The sequence below is a fragment of the Lissotriton vulgaris genome, chromosome 4_1, assembly GCF_964263255.1.
Source record: "Lissotriton vulgaris chromosome 4_1, aLisVul1.2, whole genome shotgun sequence".
Classification (NCBI taxonomy): Eukaryota; Metazoa; Chordata; class Amphibia; order Caudata; family Salamandridae; genus Lissotriton; species Lissotriton vulgaris.
The window spans coordinates 1,289,301,745-1,289,326,709 of NC_141691.1; positions in this window are offsets into that span (position 1 = coordinate 1,289,301,745).

Here is a 24,965-nt window from a genome sequence, read left to right on the forward strand (position 1 = left end):
ATCTCTGCACCATGAGGTGCCTGCCACACAGTTCAGTGATGTGCAAAAACTTCCCTTTTACAATGGGGGCTTTAGCGATGGGCAGTTTCAGGCCACTGAACAAGCTTCTAATTTAAAATGGAAATTTATGAACCCACCATGTGCATTCACATCCTAATTCAGTATGTGGAACCGCCGACCTATAGTCGGGCCATTCCCTCACCGAAACGGTGTTGGATGGCGGCAAGTCTGCCGGACATCATAATGACATCATAATGAAGGCCTAAGTGTCATATAGAACTTCCGTTCACAAAGGGTTGTAGCCCACAGCAATCCAGCCTTTGACTAGTGTGTGGAGAAATCCTTTGATGAAGCATGCTACCAGATCTGTGCGTGAGGGTTTTTATCTTTTTATAGATACATTCGGGAAACTATATAGTAAGACTAGAGGCACAACTTTCTTACACATGGAACCCACTGTTTTTTCTTAACCTATAGTATTTTTAGAATGATAAATATAGTATACTTGGGAGGGTGTACTCTTTGTGTTGGCTCCTGTCTCCCATCAGTTCATGGTGAACATTTCACATTTTAAACACACCAACATTTCCCATCATTTTTCCATATTCTTAGGGCCTTATCTGCTACTGACAGCAAAGGATTACTTTCACAGCAATAAGGATTCAGAAAGAACCACATCACTGTAATAGCAATCATCACGGCCACCAGTTTCATACATAACATCTAGACTGTGGAGAAACAGACCCCCTCAATCCTGCTTTACCTCTCGGCAGCCTTCGACACAATTTACCACAACAGCCTCATCAGACATTAACATGCAAGGGCCTGCTCTCAAATAGGTGTGCTCCTTTCTCATGGGAAGAACCCTAATGGTCAGGGTGCTAGCCTTCATGCAGAGACCAAGAGACTGATATGCAGAGTCCCACATGAATTGTCCCTCAGCCTACCCTTTTTTAAACATATACATGTCATCGCTCGCCAACATCATCCGATCACAAGACATCACCGGCATCTCTTATGCCGATGACACCCAACTCTTTCACTCCCTGACGGACAAGACCACCACTACCAGACTCAACTTCACCAACTGCATGTCCATGGTAGCAGACTGGATGCACACCAACTGCCTGAAGTCCATTGGTTGCCACCTGGTGGCCATAAAAGCTAGGACCAGCACCCACAGACCACACAAGAAATCTTGGGATCATCCTAGACAATAAGCTCAACATGACAGTTCAGGTCAACGCAGTGCCCTCATTCTGCTTCCCCATCCTATGCATGCTGCAAAAGATCTTCAAATGGTTACTTCAGAACACCAGACAGACCTTCAAGCAAATACTCATCACAAGCAGGCTGGACTTCGGCAACTCTATATACAGTATTCTCCAAACAACTGCTACACAGACTCCAGACCATCCAGAACACTGCCATTTGATTAATAGTCGACCTCCCATTCTGCACCCACATCACACCGCACCTCAGAAATCTTCACTATCTCACTATTCCCAAGCATAGCCAATTCAAATTTCTCATGCACACATTCAAATCTCTACCCTACACAGGACTTGAATACCAGAACAGCTGCATGAACCTTCCCCAATCCACTGGACACCTACTCTCTGCCTCACTCTCACTCGCACACATTCCATGCATCTGCAAAAACAAAACTGGAGTTTGTTTATTCTCCTAAATCGCACTTAAGACATGGAATGACCTCCCTCAGCACATCAGAGCCTCCTCCTCACTTCCTGAGTTTCGCAAGAAGTTGAAGACCTGGCTCTTCATAAAGCACATTGAGGACAACACACCTACACACCTGCCCAATCGCCTATATACCCTCTGGGGTGAAAAAGTGTGCTATATAAAGCAGCACAACAGAACAATCTAAATTTACACACCTGTTTTCTAATTCTTTGATCTGGTAGTCAGGACAAATATGGAAAGTGATCTTCCTCATCCAGTAAAATTAAGGTAAGAGAGATGGAAGATTTATTTTCCAGATAGTCTGATTCTCTTCTATTGAAAATATAGGCTGCAAAATATTTCAACTCATACTTTGAGTGAAATGTATTCTATGAATTAATTCCAGGTATTGCTTACAGAATGTTTACTGTTTTTATTTGCCTTACGACCGAGGAGACACAGCTTCTTTCTCTAGTTTTGGAGTTTGTTCTACCACAGTTTAAGACTTTGTCAGGCTTACATACAAGAGTGACTGAAGCTACCTTAGCAAGTGTACACTCCCCACACTGTACCATGAAATAAGAATCAACTGAAGTTTAACTGTCTGGATCCTCTTGTTGGCTGGAGAAAGTCAATATAGTTTTCTAGAAAAGGTTCTCTATTGATTTCAAAGAAACTATTTTGTCTACAGTCTGAAATTAAATGGTCTGCCCTTTTCAGAGTTCTACAGAAACTTAAACCTAAATACTTATATGATTCAAAGTCCTTCACTTTTTTGCCACCCAGTTGCAAAAAGGAATTTCTAACAAATACGAAAATCTTAATTTGCTAATGTTACAGTCAGATGACTATCTAAACAGTAAATATGAAACGCTGACAATTTCCTTTATAGACCAAAGGCTGAAAAGTCCAATACGGCAAGGTTGTCTACATAACATAAAGAACATTTTGGGAGAGAAGGACAGAATACCCAACTGTTTATGAAAAATAGGCTTGAAAGAAGGCAAATGGGGGCGGTGATAGGACACACCCATGTTTTAAACAATTTTGTAATCATCAAACCTCTTGAAAGACTTATTTTTCAATCATCAAGCTACACCACCCCAGACTTCCCTGAGTGCCTAATTTTTTTGAAATGCCTGTGTTTGATACATTTCCCTTATGTGCTGGCCAACCACAGGCCCAAAAGCTGGAGCTAACCACAATTTTGCATAAACTGAAATTCTTACGCAAAATCTTGATGTTGCCATGCTGTGTTTTGACACGTTTCCTGTCACAACTGCTATGCCCATTCACACATATGGTTACTGTTGTTATTGGAAAAAGTGTATGAACGCTGGGTGGTAGGATATTTGAACAGCTCTCACAGAAATATCAGGAAAATCTGTGATTTTTGCTGAAGTTTGACATTTTCATATTCTAGAGAAGAAAAACATTTGGATCTGTGCAAGACACTCCACCATGGTTGGTAGGTTACCTTGGGTAGGAACCAACCCTATGCCCTACTGATATTTCCATGGTGTGTTTTTGGGCCTTTCCTGTCTTGTGTGAGACCCTTTCACTCCTGTGGTTGAGGTAGCATTTTGGAAGGGAGAAGTATTGGGAATGCAGATAATGATATTGTTATTAACATCTATTGAATTTCACTCAGTTTTTTCCAAAAGAATACATTTTGAATACGCCTTTTGAACCACATATTTGTATAGCAAATCACAAATTCAGACTCACACAAATAATTCCTATTCCAAAACTACACTGCACAATATTCATTATAAGCAGCAGCTCAGCTGATTGCTCCCAGTAGTCCATGTTTTTGGACATCCATCAAATACGATGGGCCTTATTTATGAGGCCTTGCGACTGTTTTGAGCTTCCGTTGCGTCACTTTTTGTGATGCATCGGCGTCATAAAGCATGCCTCCTGTTGTGCCCTAGTAACAAAGTGATGCATCTAAGCAGATACGTCACTTTATAAACCCCTGCGCTACATTATACCTGCGTCGGGTAAAATGTATGCGGGGTGGGCGTTCCCACGTAAGTAAACCTTGTAGAAGTGACGCAGTGAATTCTAAGAGATTTCACTGCGCCTTTTCTAGGGTGCAAATGCATCAATATCTTACCCATGCCTCACAGCAGGTGTAAGACTGATGCAGGCCCTTTAACATGGAGCTTGCCCCAGGTGAAAGGACACATTGCTGGATTTGCGTCACTTTTGTGACACACTCCAGCAATGCATCACTTTTGCGCCTACAGATATGTCAGAAATACTGATGAATCTGTAACTCCTTGCAACATGATGCGTCATACTGTCAATATGACGCATTCATCATGTCGCAAGACGGGTGCACTGAGAAGTGACGCATCGCTATGTGAAAGCAGCGATCTTTCACGCAGCGATGTGCCACTCCTCATAAATGTGGCCCTCTGCATCTCTAAGGCCTGAAAACCCTGATAGTATGATACTTTTGTAGATCAGCTATGAGAGTAAAAAATATATAAATGAAACCAATGTTTACTCTGAAATGGCTTCTCTTTGAAAACGATATGCAATCAACCAATTACTAAATTAAGATTGTTGTCTACTTTTCAGAACTGCATAGCTTTCTGGTTTTGCCCATGGCTTTCACACCTCTTTCCCCCACGAACTGTAAGTGGGAGGAAACTCCAAAAATAGAAACTATTGTCTACCAATTAGAAAATGTAAAATATTGTGGTAAATAAATATCATTTGTATAACTGTGCCTGATTCAGAATACCGGAAAGTAGACAATCTTAGCACATGACACCTTATGTTAATGCCATTAAATACTGGCTAGTTAGTATGGGGCTGGGTGAACTTTGGGCTGATCCGGACTTTGCCTGTTCCTCTCTGAAATGAAATGAAATGAAATAAATCTTATAATGCGCTACTAAGCCCAAAGGCATCAAGGCGCCTACCGTAAAACAGTCAAAATGACCAAATAACCAGCACTACGGGTAAGCCTTTGAAAATAGCCACGTTTTGAGAGCTTTTCGAAACTTCAGGACAGCCAGGTGAGATTTAATTTCTAGGGGGAGGCTGTTCCACAGCTTGGGAGCTACCGTTGAAAACGCCCTTCCACCCCATTTACTTCTACGAACACGAGGTACCACCAATAAACTCTTAGTTGAGGAGCAGAGGTCTCTGCCCGGTACATAAGGAAGCAGCAATTTCGTCACACCACCAGCCCCCTTGCTGGAGAGTGCCCCATAGGTCAAGCAAAGAGTCTTAAAGGCGATCCTGGACTCAATAGGAAGCCAATGCAGACTTTTCCTAGCAGCCGTGGCGGAAGAGAGTCTTGGGGCATCCAGTACAAACTTAGCCGCTGCATTCTGGGCAGTCTGAAGACGCTGCATCAAGCCCTTAATAATGCCGGCATACAGAGCGTTGCAGTAATCAAGTCGCGAAGCGACCAGTGCAATGACAACCTGTTTACGAGCCTGAGCGGACAGATAATGTTTAATTTTCCGAAGAATTTTAACCTCTTCGCCGCTAATGACAAGGGTAACTCATCATGGACTTTCCATTGATTTCAATGGAAATTATATGAGAAAGAAGAGTAATGCCTTAGCAGTAAAGGGGTTAATAATGCCCCAGCAGGTAGCAACTGTCCTATTGACCTGCTGTGCCATTGAGAGAGCAGGATCGATCATCAATCCCAAATTCCTGCCAGAGTCTGTTGGTGTAGGACAGACTCCCAGCGAGGGGGGCCACCATTGGGCCGACCAGATGTTCGTGTTTCCACCGAAAACCAAAATCTCGGTCTTCTCCCCTTTCAACTTTAGTGAATTGTAAATCATCCACTTAGAAACCGCCTCCATGCAGTTTCTAAAGTTAAGGACAGAAGAGTTTACCGAGTGAGAGAGGGACACCAAGATCTGGGTGTCGTCGGCGTAGGACACTACCTCCATCCCAAACGATCTCACAAGCCTGGCAAGTGGGGCCACAGAGATGTTGAACAGGGTCAGACTTAATGCCGACCCTTGTGGAACCCCACATTGCACAGGTGTGGGTGGAGATAGATATTCTCCCAGCTTGACCTTCTGCTCCCTCTGAGCCAGGAAAGAGGCCAGTAGACTCAGGGCCCCGCCCTCTACCCCGATCTCCCTCAGACGAGATATAAGAACCAAGGGAGACAGGGTATCGAAGGCGGCTGTCAGGTCTAAGAAGACCAGAAAGGAGGTATGGCCCTGATCGACCTCAGTGCGGATGTTATTAAGCACTATCGTAAGGGCCGACTCCGTGCTATGGCCTCTCCTGAAACCGTGCGGGGACTGATCTAGAAGACCCGAGGAATCCAGAAACGCCGCCAAATGCTGGTTTAGATGGGTCTCCAGCATCTTTGCTGGTGCTGGAGCAAAGAAATTGGGCGAAAGTTTTTAAGTACATCAGGGTCTAATGTGGGCTTCTTAAGGAGGGGCTTAACCACAGCATTCTTCCACTGGGAGGGGAAAATACCATCCTTCATTGCCCTGTTCATGATGTCCAGAAGCGGAGGCAGCAGGGTCTCTCTACAGTCCTTAAGAACTTTGAGAGGACAGTGGTCTAAAGGAGACCCTGACCTCGTCTTGCTTAAAAGCAAGTCAAGTTCCTGCAGGGAAAGCTGTGGAAACAGAGACAGACTCACTGTAGTAGCTGGGGCACCAGCTTCAGAGGGAGAGAAGGCCGGACTGGGAGGGAGGTGGGACATTGAGGCCTTTTGTAAATCAAGGGCCGAGTAAATATCCGCTATTTTCGTGTGAAAATATCCTGCGATTTTATCAGAGAGGTCTTGTGAACACACTATGGGATCAGGCATCTGTAACGTGCACAATGAGTCGACTATCTTAAAGAGTTCTCTCGGGGAGGTAAGAGTGGTCGTAAGATGGGTAAAATATTCTTGCTTCACCTTAATAACCTTCGCCTTATACTCCCTAAGGAGAGATTTGTGCTTTTCCCTCTCTTGAGGGTTCCAGCTCACCCGCCATAGCCTTTCCTGCTTCCTACATCCCTGCCTTAAGAGCCTTAAAGGCTCTGAAAACCACGGGGCTGAAGGTCTCTTTCGGACAGAGTATCGCAGAGTTGCAGGAGCCAACACATTTACTGCTGTCGTAATGGCATTTGTTAGCACGAGAGCAGCTGTATTAACATCTTTGGCTGAATTAATAGCGGGTTTCTGAATTAGAGGGGCAAGGGAAAGGTTGGTAACCCTACTAAAGTTTCTCCTAGGTTCCATTTTACTGGGACCAGTCAGCTTAAGGTTCCTATAGAGAGCCTGAAGTTCCAGCGGGACGGCCAGATGGTCAGACCAGACTAATGGAATAGGTGAATCCGTTTTTATCCTAGGGTCATTTGAAAACACCCCATCCAAGATGTGACCCGCCTGGTGGGTGGGAAATTTAACCAGCTGCTGAAAGCCACAGGCGGACAAAGAGTCAAGAAGGGTAAGGGAGTCTCTGGAAACAAGATTGTCCAAGTGAAAGTTTAAGTCCTCCAAAACCATCAATTGGGCACAACCAAAGTAAGGTTCCAGGATATTAAGCAAGGACTGGCTGAAATCTGTTCTGGGACCCGGGGGTCTGTAAATCAATATTCCCGTAAAAGGGGCAGCACAGGGGAAATTTATTGAAAAATGAAGAGCTTGGAAGGAATCGGACGGGCCAGACAATGCAGAAGTGCGGCAAATATGGGATGTCTTATAGTGGATCCCTAAACCACCTCCTCTGCGTCCTACTCTATCCAGCCTGGCTAGCGCATATCTTTCCGGAATAGCTGCCACCAGATCAGGGCCAGAAGAGTCCGAAGCCCAGGTTTCAGTAATGAACACCCAAGCGGGCCTTCTTACTGATACAAAGTCGCTGAAGGCTATGTTGTTTTTCACCAGGGATCTTGCATTAATAAGGAAACCACTTTCATTCCTGGAGCTAGAGATAGGGGGCAAATATATAGGAGGGGAAGGCTTAGAAGAATCAACTGTCGGCGACTTACAATGGCTAGCAAACCAGCCGCAGCAAGGGGAGTCTCGCAAAACCTCCGGAGGGCAGGTAAAATGACACGATAACCAGGAAGGTTTATAGGCGCATATATCCTGATAGGAGTATTTAAAAATTACATGAGCAGCCAGACCAGGTCCTCTTACCTTCCCGTGAGTCCCGTCCATTAGCCCGTCCTTTGCACGGACGGGCGTGACTCCGGCGTTACTACGGCACAAACGCTGAGCGCAAACGCTGCGCGCTTGAAGGGCCGATTTAAATGCAGGTCTAGCCTGTCCTGATGACAGCTAGCCCGCCAACAAAAATGGCGCCGCCAGGCGTCCACTTGTACCCCCAAGATGGCCGCTGAAATTAGAGCGTGAGGCTGGGGACCCGCCAAAAGCAGTGAATATGCCAATTATGGTGCATGAATGAGGGCGATTTAATTAAAAGATGGGGAAAAGTGCAAAACAGAATTTTAACATAAAAGACAAAACAGGTATTTTTAAAAAGCGCTTCGCGTTTTGACAAGGAGAGCCTAAAGCCCACTACCAGCCGCAAGCGTAGCGAGGGTTATCTTATCTCTACCTAGGAAACTATTGAAGGCCCACTATGAGAACCACAAACTGGCACAGTTCCATAGCTGTCCCCGACTAGGCAGACTAACTATAGCCTTTTTAGAAATTAAAGATAGGTTTAGCTTTGAGCTGTCTCTAGATGAAATTAAACCGGCTGCTGCTAAAAAGCTTTATCTTCAGATTAGGCATGGAGTGCTGCCCCTTCGCTGTTTCACACACAAGTGGGTGGATACGCAAGCCCTAAACTGCCCAGCATGTGATTGCCCTGAAGAGTCAGTACTTCATGTGCTTTTTAGATGCCCTGGCTACCATAAGGCTAGAAAACGATGGCTGGTGCAGATTTGTAGGAACCTTGGAACTAGATGTTGTTCTGAGGCTTTCAGGATATTAAAGTATGATTGTAGTATCCCAATTGTCTACTCAGTTGCAGGGTTTCTATTTTCCAAGTAGTGCACCCGCAGGATACTTATAAAAGCACCCTGAAAAGAGCTATAAGGTCTTTCCGGTGGAAATGCAACAACTTCACTTTCTTAATTAATATCTGGGAGAATATCTACCAAAGCCATCTTTGCTTGACTTAGAATCATGTTTTGTTTTTACTAGAACAAAGTAAGCTTGCTTGTTGGCTCCTAAGGTATGCTATAGAGAAATGGTAACTCATTAGTTTACCACCATAACCAATCTAAATACTCTCTGCAGAAGCAGCCTGTAACATAGAGGAGCCCTTGTGCTAGGTCTTACCGCTGTTCAATCCCAAGAATATAGGTCACCTTTTTTAAGAAATCTTTTTCGGTAAATGTTTTTATGCAAATTATGTATTCATTGACTATTTTCTACTATGCCCTTTACGAGTCTGGAGTATTACACCCTGCCATAAATTACATCCTGCGACTTCGGTTATATTTATCTTTCCACGGTAAACTAATTGATGTGTAGGTTTTTTAAATGTCAAAGAACCTATTTACCATTATATGTGTGCCAGCTATGTTCATTATTATTTTTACTGTGTTTTTAAAAGTATTTGTTTTTACTGTGTATGTACTTTTGAGGTCATGTTGACTGAAATAAAGTTTTTTTGAATAAATAAATGAATGAGTTAATGCCATTTTTTAGAATGAAATAGACAATTTCTTGTACAGCACTTTTTCTCATTTTTATACACATGTCATGGACTGATTGCTGGGACTCCACTGAAAACTTGCATTTATCTTTTTTGAGATATGGGCAATGTCCTTGGATAACCACCTTGATCATTCAAGGAATTAAAAGTGAGGTACATCATGTGGCAGTAAAACTGCAAATAGGATTTAAAAAGCTGCAAGGCATATAACATATCCCGAGGATATACTTAAAGGCTTATGACATAAAATTAAACTGGCTGAGGGATTACCAGCACAATTGAAGTATGGCTCTCAACCAGGATGTGTGCGTGTGTTAGAATGTTGGAAGTTAGAATGTTAGAATGGTTTGAGTCAGTTGGTCTACGGGCTGAGCAGCATACAGGCTGCTCCTGGTGGGACTCGCTCTTTATGTACTTTCTTACCCGTAACTTCATTCTTCAATAAATCTACTTGAAGTTACCAACAACGAATGTGACATTCATAAATCTGTTCATTACAATTGGTGATGATTGGAAAGAACCTGCACTTCTACTCTTAAGAAACTTCAAGATAAAGAACTACAAGATAAAGGAAATCCTCTGATAAGCAGCTCAAGCTTACTGGCACCGAGAGCCCCACCAGTGACCTCCCACCGAGGACCGGTTCTGGCATTCCAGCTGCCTTCAGCCCTGCTTGCTTGAATCCAGTGGTGTGGAGTGCATGGGACTCACGTCTGAGCATACCAATCCCACTCGCAGCCTGGGGGAAAGAAGAAGTATCGCCGCCCGGTGCGGGGCTCCCGCGTTCTGGAGGGCGCCCCGGGAGAAGAAGAGAGGCGGAGGGGGCGCGGGGCACATTGCCGGTGCCCGCCTCCGCCGCAGTTCTGCAGCACGTACCCAGGAGAAGCAGCTGCATCCACCAGCAGGGTTCCCTGGTAGAAGAGGAGCCCCGCCGCCGTCCGTGTGAGCACCCGGCCCCAAGAAGCAGGACCGGGTGAGGGAGAGCTGCAGCGTCAGAGTACCGGTGAGTGCGGCCACAAAAGAGAAGGGGGGGCGCCGGGACACGTTGTCGGTGTCCGCCCCCCCTCCACGAGTGCGATCACGTGCTCGTTGTTGTTGAGCCTGAGAAGGGCTCAGGGGGCATTATTTGAGTTTGGAAGCCCCGAGAGGCTCCCTGGGCACAGTTGTTTTAAAGCCGTAAAAGCTCCCTGGGGGCACCATTGCTTTAGATGTGTTTGGAGAGCCCAGAGAGGCTCGTGGGCTCCTGGGGCACAGCGGATTTTAGAGCCAGATGGCTCCAACGCCCCTAAGTTGTTTTCAGAGCCTGTGTGGCTCTGTGTGGCGCAGTTTTATGTTCAAGGGCTACTGAGAGCCCATGCCACAGATTTGACTTCTCAGCTGCCCAGCAATTAGTGGGCAGCTGCACCGTTTAGGCCTTTTTGGGATTGCTTACAGCTGCCCAGCACTTCATGGGCAGCTGCCACGTTTAGGTTTTGTGACTGGCGCTGCTTGGCAGCGCGCCCTGACATTTGGACACAGGGCGTCTGAGCCCCAACAAGGGCAGTTGGCCTAGGGACTGGCACAGGTGGTGGCTTATGTAAGTTTTGCGCAATGTGGTTACCTGCTATGTTTAGGATGGTAATTGCCTACTGTGTGTTTTTGCGCTATTGAGTTGTGTTGGGGCACCTCTGAATGTTTTTATGCATCATGTGTCTTTCTTTCCCTGCGCTGCACCTCTGAATGTTTTAGGTGTCATGTGTCTCCTAGTGTTGCACCTCTGAATGTGTTTGTGATGCATCATGTGCCTTGTTCTTAACACCGCTGAATGTGTAGGTTTATGCATCATGTGTTTCTCTTTACTACTCCTCTGAATGTATATTTATGCATCATGGGTAATGTGTTCTTTCCTAGACCCCTAAACGCTGTGTGATACTTAGGTGGTTGTCTGTACACCTCTGAATGTTTTTAGGCATCATGTGTTTTCCTTTACTACTCCTCTGAATGTGTTTCATGCATCATGGGTAATGTGTTCTTGCTTATACTCCCAAATGTATTTTATTCTTAGGAGGTTGTTCTTTCCAGTACAGGTGGTACTTACCTGTTCCCAGTAGTTACTGGATGTGATTTATAACTGGTATTTTGTGCTATACTTATTCTAATTTCTATAAGTGTTGATTCTAACAGTGGCCCATGTGGCCCTGTCCTGTAAATAATCCCTTGTGAATATTGCCCGTGCCAGTTGGCACAATGTACATGTGTGACTTCTATCTTGTGTGTTTTTACAATACAAAAGTTATTTTACAATAACCTTGTGTGGAGTTCCTTTTATGGTGTGCCTAGTATGTTGTTGCTGTTGTGTGCTGGCGCAAATGCTTTACACATTGCCTCCGAGTTTAGCATAACTGCTCGTGCCAAGCTACCAGGGGGTGAGCAGGGGTTATCTTGGCGTGTGACTCCCTTGCCCTGACTGGAATGGTGGTTTCTGCCTAGCTTTGGCGTCAGCCTTAGCCAACCAGAAATAGCCAGTTATACCATTGTTGGTCAGCGGTGTGGATTAAGACTTGTGTTTACGCAGTGCCACAGCGACAGCTGGCTACATTACAAAACTCTGGAGTTTATAGATAGTCACATGTTTGGGGTTATTGTTTTTGATTTTTGTTTTTCCTCAAGAATCTCATTTTCAAATGTGTTCCTGCGCTTTATGTTTAGTGGCAGATGAGAGAAAGTGACTGGGCGGGATGCCAGTAGAGGGGGAGGTTTCCATAGATTAGGAATCCCTTGCTGGGTCCAGTGCCCAATCCCTGTTCCTGTTCCTGTGTGGGTAGATGGAAGAGAGGGTGGAGGAGAAATGGCTAGCTTGGGAGGGTGGTTATCCCCTGAGTGTAGTGTGTGTGTCTGGATTCCCCAGTATGGTGGCAGCTTAAATGTGTCCAGTGCGTGTGAAGTCCCATTCCCAGTTCCCAGAGTATGGTGCTTGGTGCTCAGTAAGAGGGGTACAGGTTGTGAGTCAGAGGCAGTGAGGAACTGTCTCACCAGTCTGGAGGTGGAGTGTGTGGATGAGTGGTGTCGTGAACTGGAGGAGTTGGTGTGAGTTTTTTTTTAAGGAGCTTGCACGTGAGGTGTACCTCTGGTGGTGTGCAGGAGGTCCTGCAGAGGCACTGGACAGGAAGGTGGATGCCTGGCGGTGTGCTAGATGTCTTGCAGAGGCATTAGGAAGTGATTCTAAAAGGAGTGGCTTGTGTATCTGATGATCTTGTGAAGGGGAAGAGGTTCATGTGTAACCCAGCTAGGTCCCAGTAGTATGGTAGGGGTGTAGGGGTACACGCCCTGTCTCAGTGGAGGTGGAGTGAGTGTGGGACGGTGTGTCCCGCGTTGGCCCGAAACCCTATCTCAGGGCCTCGAGAGTTCCCTAAGGGAGCGCCAGGTCAGGGGCCTAGGCTGTACATACAGGTCATTTGAGGAGGATCTTCCTGTGTCTAGAGGACGGGGAGTGTCTGTAACCAGAACCCCGGCGGTCCTAGTGTTGGGCAGTACCGCTCCTAAGTGGAGGGTGCAGAAGTCCTAGCTCGCTGAGCATTTGACCGTCTAGAGTGTTTGACCATTTGTGGGGCCTCTGGAGGTTGTTCCCCGAGGAGGGGGAGGCCAGGTTCAGGTTCTGCCTGACCTGGAGGGAAGGGCATCTGTACTCAGTGTCCTGACCGGTTTTTGGCTTCTAGGGGTACCGCTGCAAGGTGGGAGGGTGCAGAACTCTGGAAGGGGGCTGCAAAGGGACGGTGTACTTCTGACCCCGGTGCAACCTGAGGGGTTAGATCCTAGGTTGGGAGATTAGGAAGCTTCCAGGTCAAGAGGAATCTCTACCAAAGTGTGTCAGCTGAAGAGACTGAGGGGGCTGCCCTTGCTGTGTGATCTGGGGCTCACCTGCAGTTTGTTGTTTCCACTGAGGTAGAGGAACGGGGACTTTGCTGTGTGTTGTGTCCCCCCACCTGCTTGTAGAGGAACTGTGCTGTGTGCTTTGTTCCTCAGAAGTGAAATAGTTTCCAGGTGGTAGACCAGTGAGGGAGTGAGGTCCTAATCTGGTAGGAGAAGAGAGTTCTGGTTTGGAGGTAACCAGGTGGGTTCAGAGTGGTGAAAAGCCGGAAGGTGTCCCTGCCGTGCAGGTCCGTGTCCGTGTTTTGTCGCCCAAAGCAGGGAAGCCCATCAGTGGAGTAATTGGTCTACCCTGCGTTTTGGCTGGAAGGGGGTTGTGTTGGACCCGGCCCTTTTGGCAGGTTCACCCCGAGACTTTTTGCTTTTTCCTAGCCTGGTTCTGTGACCTGGTGTTGGTGAATTTAGGCCTCTGCGCACTTTTTCACTGTGGTACAGTGTAAAGTGCTTGAGCTCTCTGTGTATGTGTGGTGAGTGACCAGCCCTCCCATAGGAATGAATGGGGAAAATGTATGCCCATGATAGTTCCTGATGTGTGGGGAGTGCAGGGTCGAGTTTGGTATGTGCAAACTCGTGAGATTGAATGCTGCGTGATGATATATGTGGCATGAACGTGTCTAGTGTAGAAGTGCCACTTTTAGAAGTAGGCATATTTGTGTAATTTGTGTCTGGTGTGTGATTGGCTGGTGAGCCTGGTCCAGGAGTGCATGGGCCTGCTTGTGGATTGACTGTCTAGTTTGAGGGTGACAGGGGCTGGGGAGCCCCAGGACGTTGTCTGAGTCAGCCCGTGGATGAAAGGCTGCATCTGCTGCCAGGGAAGTGGGAGGAGATGGCACCTGGGAGTGAAGAGGGCTGTGCCTGCCTGCCACAATGCTGGCTCCACCTCCTGCTGGGCGACTGTTGCCTCTGCCCCTCACAGTGAAAGGAGTTCCCTATAACCAGTTCTAGCTGGTTCTCACATTGCCTGCACCCTTTAAACAAAGGATTTCTCTGTATAAAAGGGGTGCTGTGACACTCTAAAATTTTTCTTGTTTCTGACTTGAATCCTACCAGGGCGTGCTGCTGCTTGGGCCCAGGGGAATCCCTGGGCCCTGCCCAGCCCCTGGATAACTGATGGACTGCTGATGTCCTGGACTCTGGAGACCTTTTACTGGGTCCCCTTTGCTTCCCTTTGCTGAAGGACTTGCTGAACTTTCCTTGTCCCTAGCACCTGGGAGGCGCTTTGGTGTGGATTCGCCCTGTTGCTGGGGCCCTGGTCGCTGGTGGGGCCAGTCCTGGGGGCTTGCCTGCCAGCGCCTTGGGAGCGCGTGTCTGCTTATTTCCACGCTTCCCCGCCCCGCATTTTGCGTGGGGAATAGCAGGTGCCCACCCTGCGTTGTGCGGCTCTTATTCCTTTAATCCACGAAGCCGGTGCCCACCTGGTATTTGCCCCGCGGCCATGTCGCTAGTCTTAACTTTTTAATTCACCTCGAGGGAGCCCACCCCTCGGTGAAGTGATTCCCCGCCTGCCTGCCTAAGCGGGGCCGCTGCGCTGCCCACAGCGACCTGGAAGTGGTTGGCCGGCCGGCCTATCCTGGCGCGACCGGCCGGAAGTCCCGCCCCACAGCCCAGGGGAAAGAAGAAGTATCACCGCCCGTGTGGGGCTCCCGCATTCTGGAGGGAGCCCCGGGAGAAGAGGAGAGGCGGAGGGGGCGCGGGGCACATTGCCGGTGCCCGCCCCCACTGCAGTTCTGCAGCACGCACCCAGGAGAAGCAGCTTTATCCACCGGCAGGGTTCCATGGTAGAAGAGGAGCCCCGCCGACGCCCATGTGAGCACCCGGCCCCAAGAAGCAGGACCGGGTGAGGGAGAGCTGCAGCGTCAGAGTACCTGTGAATGCGGCCACAAAAGAGAAGGGGGGGCACCGAGACACGCTGTCGGTGTCCGCCCCCCCGCCTCCAGGAGCGCGATCACGTGCTCGTTGTTGTTGAGCCTGAGAAGGGCTCAGGGGGCATTATTTGAGTTTGGAAGCCCCGAGAGGCTCCCTGGGCGCAGTTGTTTTCAAGCGGTAAAGGCTCCCCGGGGGCACCATTGCTTTAGATGTGTTTGGAGAGCCCAGAGAGGCTTGTGGGCATATGTGATGGTTTAAGGAGCCCGTGGGCTCCTGGGCCACAGCGGATTTTAGAGCCAGATGGCTCCAACGCCTCTAAGTTGTTTTCGGAGCCTGTGTGGCTCCGTGTGGCGCAGTTTTATGTTCAAGGGATACTGAGAGCCCAGGCCACAGATTTGACTTCTCAGCTGCCCAGCAATTAGTGGGCAGCTGCACCGTTTAGGCCTTTTTGGGATTGCTTACAGCTGCCCAGCACTTCGTGGGCAGCTGCCACGTTTAGGTTTTGTGACTGGCGCTGCTTGGCAGCGCGCCCTGACATTTGGACACAGGGCGTCTGAGCCCCAACAAGGCCAGTTGGCCTAGGGACTGCCACAGGTGGTGGCTTATGTAAGTTTTGCGCAATGTGGTTACCTGCTATGTTTAGGATGGTAATTGCCTACTGTGTGTTTTTGCGCTATTGAGTTGTGTTGGGGCACCTCTGAATGTTTTTATGCATCATGTGTCTTTCTTTTCCTGCGCTGCACCTCTGAATGTTTTAGGCATCATGTGTCTCCTAGCGCTGCACCTCTGAATGTGTTTGTGATGCATCATGTGCCTTGTTTTTAACACAGCTGAATGTGTAGGTTTATGCATCATGTGTTTCTCTTTACTACTCCTCTGAATGTATATTTATGCATCATGGGTAATGTGTTCTTTCCTACACCCCTAAACGCTATGTGATACTTAGGTGGTTGTCCGTACACCTCTGAATGTTTTTAGGCATCATGTGTTTTCCTTTACTACTCCTCTGAATGTGTTTCATGCATCATGGGTAATGTGTTCTTGCTTATACCCCTAAATGTATTTTATTCTTAGGTGGTTGTTCTTTCCAGTACAGGTGGTACTTACCTGTTCCCAGTAGTTACTGGATGTGATTTATAACTGGTATTTTGTGCTATACTTATTCTAATTTCTAAAAGTGTTGATTCTAACAGTGGCCCATGTGGCCCTGTCCTGTAAATAATCCCTTGTGAATTTTGCCCCTGCTGGTTGGCACAATGTACATGTGTAACTTCTATCTGGTGTGTTTTTACAATACACAAGTTATTTTATAATAACCTTGTGTGGAGTTCCTTTTGTGGTGTGCCTAGTATGTTGTTGCTGTTGTGTGCTGGCGCAAATGCTTTACACATTGCCTCCGAGTTTAGCCTTACTGCTCGTGCCAAGCTACCAGGGGGTGAGCAGGGGTTATCTTGGCGTTTGACTCCCTTGCCCTGACTAGAATGGTGGTTTCTGCCTAGCTTTGGCGTCAGCCTTAGCCAACCAGAAATAGCCAGTTCTAACAGTTACCCATTCAGATAGTTTTGTTAACAAAATTCTTGCAAATAGCTTGGCGTCCGTGTCTTGAAGAGTAATTAATCTGTAGTTTTCGGCAAGAGCCCAGTCACCTTTTTTAAAAATTGGAGTTATTAATGATCCTCGCCATGACTTAGGAACAGTTCCAGTTATAATGACTTCTGTATATAGTTTCTCTAAGATGGTCGCCCATAGTTCTGGGTTTTCTTTGTAGAGAGCAAAAGGTATCCCGTTAGGTCCGGGAGCGCCGTTTTTCTGTTTTTTAATAAGTTTGATTAACTCGTCTTTTTCTATAGCTATTTACGTATCCAAATCCTTATCCTTAAAGGGAGATTTGTCTTTGTTGCAACCATGTGCCTTTTCGAAGGATTTTGACTGTGATGTATCCTGATTTAAGTGTCTCCTCAGAAAAGTATCCCATTCCTGCTCAGTTAATGGTTATGATATTACCTGCTTGTTAGGTCTAGCACGGCTGTTGATTTTCTTCCAGAAGTCTCTTGGATTGTTTTGCTTGTTGGCGTGGAATACTTTTGCCCAAGTCGCTTGTTTTGCCTGATTTTTTTCATACCATATTAGTTTCTCAAGATTTTGATTTAATAACTAGATTTCCCAGATTTTCCACTTTTTTCCCTGGTTTCTTTAGTAACCTGACAATCCTGTTTCGTTCTATCTTCAATGTCCTTATTGTATATGGCAGGTTTAGGTGGTGTTCATTATCCCTGGCTGGTACTTTATGTTTTTGCTTCTTCTTGATATTTCTTTTAGTTTGCGTTGTGGTCAGCTTCCCAGTGAAGTATTCTCATAGCTCTATCACTGTTTTTGCTACAGTGTCTTTAAAGCATACTTCCAAGATCCTTTGCACTTCTTCATTCATTATTTCTTTGTTTTCAACATTCCAAAACAATTTTTTATAGTTTGTTGTACCAATATGCCCTTGAGCGGAATGGTATTCCTTATTTCTAATTACTCCGATGTTCATTGTAATTATCTGTTGGGCATGATCACTTTTCTTTACTTTCTTTAGTTGGTACGAGGTGATATTGTGGAACATATATAGCGAAGTCATGGTATAATCGATCCTGGAAAATCCGTTATACCCGAAGTAACTGTTTAATGGTGGAACTTCTGTTTTTATTCTACTGTTAAGTACTCTGAGTCCCATTGCTTCAATGTCCATCACAAGTTTCTTTCCCTTTCTATTCTCATCGGCATTATTGTCTATCCCTAGATCTTGCTCAGGAATTAACCATTGATGGTTTTGTGATAGGATGATGTTGTCTCTTATGTGGGATGACATGAGATTTAAATTAAAGTCCCCTGTAATTAAGAAATCTGCTAGGGGATCCTCTATCATTATATTAATAAGAGCATTGATCAGGGTTCTACTAGTTTCCTCCCTGCTCCGATTGGTAGGCAAAATATATACTGTAATCAAATATAATGTTTTAGAGTTTTGGTTAGTTATATTATAGGTTAGTTTGACTACCAAGATATTAGTGCTATCAACTATTATTTGTTCGTGCTGTACTTGTAATGTATTAGAAATAAATATTGCCTGTCCTCCACTGGCTCGCCCGAACCTTCGCTCTTTTTTTGCGTGTTCATAGTAACCGGCGTATCCATGTAGCATAAATGGATTACTTTCCCAAGTTTCTTGTAGTGCTATAATGTGGGGGGTTCCCACTATGGAGTCTATCTGAGCGTTTAAGATCTTAGCTCTCAGTCCATTTATATTCCATGAGCATACTCTTACCATTTCAGTTTCATTACTTTTGTCTCCTATTTGTAGTATGGTAGGATATCATTGTTTCCGGTTACTGTGGAGTGCCATATTTACCCATTTTTCATTCATATCTGAGTTTCTTTTTATGGTGTTTTGTGGCATGGCACATATGTTTTTTACCGGGGACCTGCCAAGTGCATTTTTTAGGACTGAAATGGTCTGTGTGTCTACCTTTTTATGTTTTGGTGATGTTTCCTCCCCAATGAAGGGGGTGGGGTAAACCCCTGGTAATGATTTGGTAACTAATATGCCCCAGGATTTGAATGTCATTTGCTTATTCATAATCTGGTCAGCTATTATTTGCGACATTAATGTTATTAGTGTTGAGGTTTGAATATTATGTTTCCCCCCAAAAAACTCGACAGAGATAATATTCTCACTGTCGATATTGGTCAGTGCCGGAATTGATTTGAAAAGTCTAAGTATATTCCCCCTATTAAGTGTATCTTGCCTACGTCTAGATTGAAATTGTGGTGTGAATATAATTTTTTCAGTGTTTATACAGCATTGTTCAGTAAGGACACTTTTTTTTTGGGCTGCTTGGGTATGAAGATAATAGTCTTTTTCCCTTCCCTGCTTTTGATCTGTAAATGGTCCCATTCTGTTGTATTTGTGGGACCATTCACTACCTTCGACACTGTAGTGGCCCAGTCTTTCTTTATTTTCCTCATCAGTGTCACAAATTTGGTGAGGAGTCATTTTTAAAGTTGTTTTAGGTGTTTTAGTTGGACTGCTTCTGTTAGTTTTATCTGGATTACAATCACTAGGCTCCCTTTCTTCTTCTTTTAGAATTGTGTCCAGTTTTGTTATCTGTTGCGGTTTATCTAGGGAATCATTACCTATTTGTTCTTTTAGCACTCCATAGTCGTTTCTCCTAGGCATTTGTGTTTCTTTTACTAGGTGGCATATTGGTTGTATTGGGTCACTTGTTTATTTTTTCTCAAAGATTGGAAAGTAGTTATTTCTACCTTTTGCTGTATCTTCAATAGTTGCTGGTATCGAATCGTTGTCTGTCTTTATGGTAGGATTTAATTTCAATTTATCTTTTTTCCTTGCTTTACGAAGTTTTTTCTTTTGTCGTTTTGTCATTGTCATGAATCTGTCTGAATCAGTATGATTATCTCTTTGATCCTCATGTTTAAATGTAGTTGTACCTTCATTTCGCGATAGCTCCATGGTTCGATGGGCCGATGGATTAAATGTTTTATCTGGAAATTTTATTGGTTCTTCTAACTCTTTTCCTTTAAGGTTATCAATAGCATTCTCAGTTTTGTTTATTTCCTCTTTTTTCGTAGGGGTATTATCCGTCATAACTTTCTCCTGATTGGTTTTGATGTTTTTTTTGGTGTCTTCTATTATACTAGTTAAAACTGCCGGTAGTACTGCTAGTTTATCCATAATAGGTACATAGATACAGTCAGAGGACGTTTTTTCATTTACTTTTTGAGCTCTGATTATCAGGTCATTTAGTTGGGCAAGTTTGTTGTTTATTCCCGCTACATTATTTGCCATTATTTTTAGAAGATCGATGTGTATGTCCATTTTATTTGATTGGTACTGGAGTGCCTCAAGCGTAAGGGTTGATGTTTGATAAAATATATCCCAAGTTATTGCTGCTTCTTGATGTTTTTTTCCAGGTTCTGGGGTGTGAGCCATTTCCGACTTAGTTTGTTTGCTACCCCCGGATTTATTTTGTTCTGCCATTTTGTTCTCAGTACAAAATGAAGTAGTAAATGAAGCCAAGTCAATGTTTTCCTGCGGTGCTTCAAAGTATCCCCCCAACAGTTTGGTTTCTTTTAATGATGTTTTATTGAGCATATCAGATCTGTTACTACACTCTTGGTCTTCCCCATGTTGACTTAAGTGTGATTCCCCTTGGTCAGCAGGCACACACGAACGTTTGTTGATTTTAACATTAACTTCAATTGGGCAACTTAGTGCCTTCAGTTCCGTTCCATCTTCATAACGATGGTGATTAGTTTCCAGCACTTGTGGTTGTGATTTATTTAAAGTTACATTTCCCATAGTTTCAGGCTCTGTCTTTATATTGCAATTTTGTAACCTTATTGAGGGTTCTTGCTGTGTTGTCCTTTGGGAACGGGCTCCGATTGGTGTGTCTAAGTTTGCAAGGTGGTTTTTTTCTGAGTTTTGCTCTGATTGTTCCAAATGGTAACAAGTTTGTAGCATGTTATGTATTTCGCTGCTCATCAGTTTCATGGGTGTCTGTAGGTTATCTTTAATTACTTCCAGTTTCATTGACATGAAAGCTCCTGTTGGATCCTTCGCAAATTGGAATTTATCTGGTATTTTACCGGCTTTCTCAAACATCTGCGCAATCGGGGATATAAGAGACTGGGTTGGCCCCTGTGCATTAGTTTTTACCTTTTTTGATACCGATGATTGCTGCATTCTTTTAGTACGTTTTGTTGATGTACCTACAGTCATTTCCCTTCCTGATCTCATATTGTTTGCTGTTATATCACTTGTTTTTATAATTTGTAGTTTCCTTGTGACTGTCAAAGTCAAACTGAGACAATTTTAGAATTTTAGAATTCCCCCTCCTTAACCTGTGGCACGGATCCTCACAATCCGCACGCCCTCCCAAGCCTGTCTTCTCCCTCCTTCTCTACCGTGGGGTACCACTCCCTACAGGGATACCACACACATCAAGACTGGTGCAGCTGCCGTCAGGAAGGGAACGTGGCGGTAATTGCGTGGTGATAGGTGGCAATGAGTGCAAATTACTATAGGTGACTTTTCAGGAATGTTCCAGATCGTGCAAGGCCCAGTTTTTATTTTATTGATTATAATAATAACATTGAGTTTGATTGGGCTTACGCTTCCAATTCAGTGCCCAGTGGTGCGCAGTTGGTTCGTTGCTCGGTAGTTAGCCTCCTTGTGCCTCAACTCTTGCAGGGGGAGGTAGAGCAATGACGCAATGGCAACACACGGCAACACACAGGAGGCAGGTAGATAGGGAATCTGTGCCAGAGAAACTCAGCGCGCAATGTTCAGCTTATGTGATCCTAAGCCTCAGCCCGTGCTTGGTAGCAATGTTCAGTACTGCAGTCACAACCACAAACCTGTAGCCGCAGTCCTTCGCAGTCACTGCTGTGTGAGCTATGTTCGCGTTATTTTCTGTGCAGCTCGCACTGTGGGGAAGGCTGTCTAACAGCAAGGCGCAAAGTGTTTTCAGAGGGTTTCAAGCAAGTCTATAGAGATCAATGCGCCCCACTCGCAGCGTCCTCTCCTTACTAAGCTTAATCGCCTTGCCTCACCTGTGTGGTCCCGATGTGGTCCGATGTAACCGGTCCCCCGGCTCGGTTTCACAGGGCTCGGTTTCTCAGGGCACTCTGTACTCTGCGTTCTGCATCGGGTGCTCCTTCCCCGATGCCTCTACTCCGCATCTACTCCTGCAGTTTCCAATCGGCTAGGTTCAACGCCGAGAAGACTGTAGCGGGGTTCAGTAGTTCAGTGGTTCAGTGGTTCACAGCGCTTTCACAGCGCTTTTCTCTGCATTCGTGCACCAACACGTGCTGGCCTGTCAGCTGTCCAGTTAAGCCTGCTGTTTGCTCCTTGGTCCTTGTCAGCTCGCTGGCCCAAACCTCCTCGCAGATCTCTGTGCCTGTCCCTCAGTGGTGGATCTGAGGGGGGGTCAAGACGCGAGACCCCGCGTGTAGCCCCGCGGATAATTCCGCCCTCCTCCTCCTCCTCCTGCTGCCTTTACCGCTTGTGTTGGGCCGCCGGTGGTGCTGTTCTACAGCGCTCCATACCACGCTCACACCTGCCCTCAGCTCCCTACTGCTGCTCCGGCCAGCCCGGACCCGGATCCCGCCTCGCCTCACCTGCAAGAGACGAGCTCAGCCCGACCACGGAGCAGCACGGAACCACAACGGCACTGCACAAACCAGCAAGCAGGCGAGCAGAGAAGGCAAGACAGGGCAGGGAAGGCAGGCAGGGGCCCCCTCAGCTGACACGGCAGCGGCGGTGACAGAGGTCCGTTCACCCCGTTTGATCTGGCGTTCTGGCTGGATTCTCGTTCTGGCGTTCTCGAAGCTCTCTAGCGCTCTCTAGCGGTCATCAAAACTCGACTATACTCTACTACCAAATCTTATGCACATGTTCTACTGTTTTATGTGGTGTGTCCCCACATCTATTTAATGTGGTCACCCCACATCTGTACTCACAAATTGTTTTTATTGCGTCATGTTGTGCGTTTTGCTTTCCTTGTTTTCTTTACTCTCTTGATCTTACTCTTGAACTTCCTTCGGGTTGGTCGGGTTTCATGATCTTTGTACCTGAGTCGCTAGTTGTTTTTGATGTGGGAGTGTGTTGGTTGTTTTGTGGGAGAAAGGGAGATGGGTGATTGAGTGGTCTTTGGCGCCTCCCATCTTCCTTGTTATTCCTACCCACTCACCACTTTCTCTTAAGTCGTCTTTTGTGCCTCCTGTCTTCCTTGTTATTACCTCCCACTCGCCACTTTCTCTCCATGTTTTCTATCAATTTACATGCACGTTTCTACTTTATCATATCTTGGCATGTTTTCACTTTATTCCTTTAATGTGACTTTTGTTATACCTCTTTAGAGTTTCTCCCTTCGTATTGTATATAAGGGAGATGTTGAAGTATGCTGCTCAGCCAGGATGTGTGCGTGTGTTAGAATGTTGGAATTTAGAATGTTGGAATGGTTTGCGTCAATTTGTCTATGGGCTGAGCAGCATACAGGCTGATCCTGGTGGGGCTCGCTATTTATGTACTTTCTTACTTGTAACTTCATTCTTCAATAAATATACTTGAAGTTACCAACAACGAATGGACATTCATAAATCTGTTCATTACAGCAACAGACATGACAGAAGGCTGTGACATCAGATCAACTGAAGTAAGTACTGTGGTGAGTGTACCTGAGGAAAATCCTTGAACTTCATCGCAGCTTTTTATACCAGAATACACAGGAGTTTACCTGGCCTCATGTTAGGATGACACTATTCGCAAATTAAGATACTGGATTGCAAACCTCAATTGGGTCAGATACAGCTGAAAAATCTGCCCTGGAAATTTCTAGCAGCAAGCGTTGCCTTCAGGCACTCTGCAATAATCATGGATCCCATCCAGGGAAGCCGACCCACCAAGGAGCGCCAGTCACCAGCAATTAGACATAGCACAGCCCTGAAGTGGAAACCCCTGCTCGTCCACGCCGCAAGCAATATCGCCTAGTAGGAAAGATCCAGACTCTCAGAAGGCAGAGAATGAGAGGATACTCCCTGCGCATGCGCCACTGGATACAGAGCGGCAGCGAGCACTACCCCACTGTGATCAAAAAGTTGTTTATCAGGTGGAATTAAGCAAACCTGAAACACTGAATAAACATGGCTCTAATTAAAATGTAAGCAAGGATTTGGATTCATTTTTTAAAGTAACATTGTTGAACATAAATGTATTTCACGACCATCTTTTGCATTTCAACATTATGTTAATTTATTGAGAGAAAAACACATAACATGAAATAAATATATTTTAGCAAATGTATTAAGTTCACTTTAATTGTACTTTTATTGTTCACGCACCATAACATACTCAAAACTGAAATAATGGGAAAAAGAAGATATTGCTGCGTCTAAGGGGAAGGATTCCTCACTGCAATGCATTGCTGGTTCTTTAAAACCTAGAGATCCAGGTCGCCTGAAACGTGGCAATAGCTTGTGTTTAATATTAATCGAGATATTTTTCATATCTCGGAACTGGAATCTAAGGTCTATGATGCTCATGAAACGAGAAATCATTTTCCAGTAACCTCTGGAGGCAGGTGCAACGTTTTCTGATCATTTGTCTAGAGGCCAGCCAGAAGCAGACTCCATCTCATCTAGAAGTAATTCAATAAAAAAACGGGCTACGCTGGCTTATCTTGACTGTCCTCGTTTGACAAAAAATATTTTAAGAGAATCAATTGAAATTCGTTTTATCTCAAGCTGTACTTGTGAGTACAACTGTTTGTCTACATTCATGTGAAGTTTTATGTGCATTCCTTCCCCTGGCTTCACCATCCTGTCTGCAATTAATTTCCTGCTGTGGGAATTCCTCCCTTTCCTCTCAGCTAGTCAGTCAGATTCGTTATCTCACCAAACTGGGTAAAATTGACCTTACCTTGACCACTGGTCAGTCCTTGATCACATCTATACTGTCATTCTCAGTAATTAACCTCTGGCATGAGAATCTGCTTTCTTCCCTATGAATGAGATCTCACCCAGCTATTTGTCTTTTTCTTTCTTTGTTTTCTCACTCCAGCCTCCTCTCTATGTCAACCTTCCTCCCCCCTGATTTTTTCTGTCTTTTGTTCACAATTATTCTTTGCTCAATGTTAGAAAGGCAAAACTATGAGATCATATTCACATGTTGTTGCTCGAATTTTGCAAGGGCGGCAATCTTCCTCACCATTTGAGCAGAATAATAGAACTACCCTGGTGTTGTCATTCATTTCAGGATCTCTACAATACAAATAGAGGAGC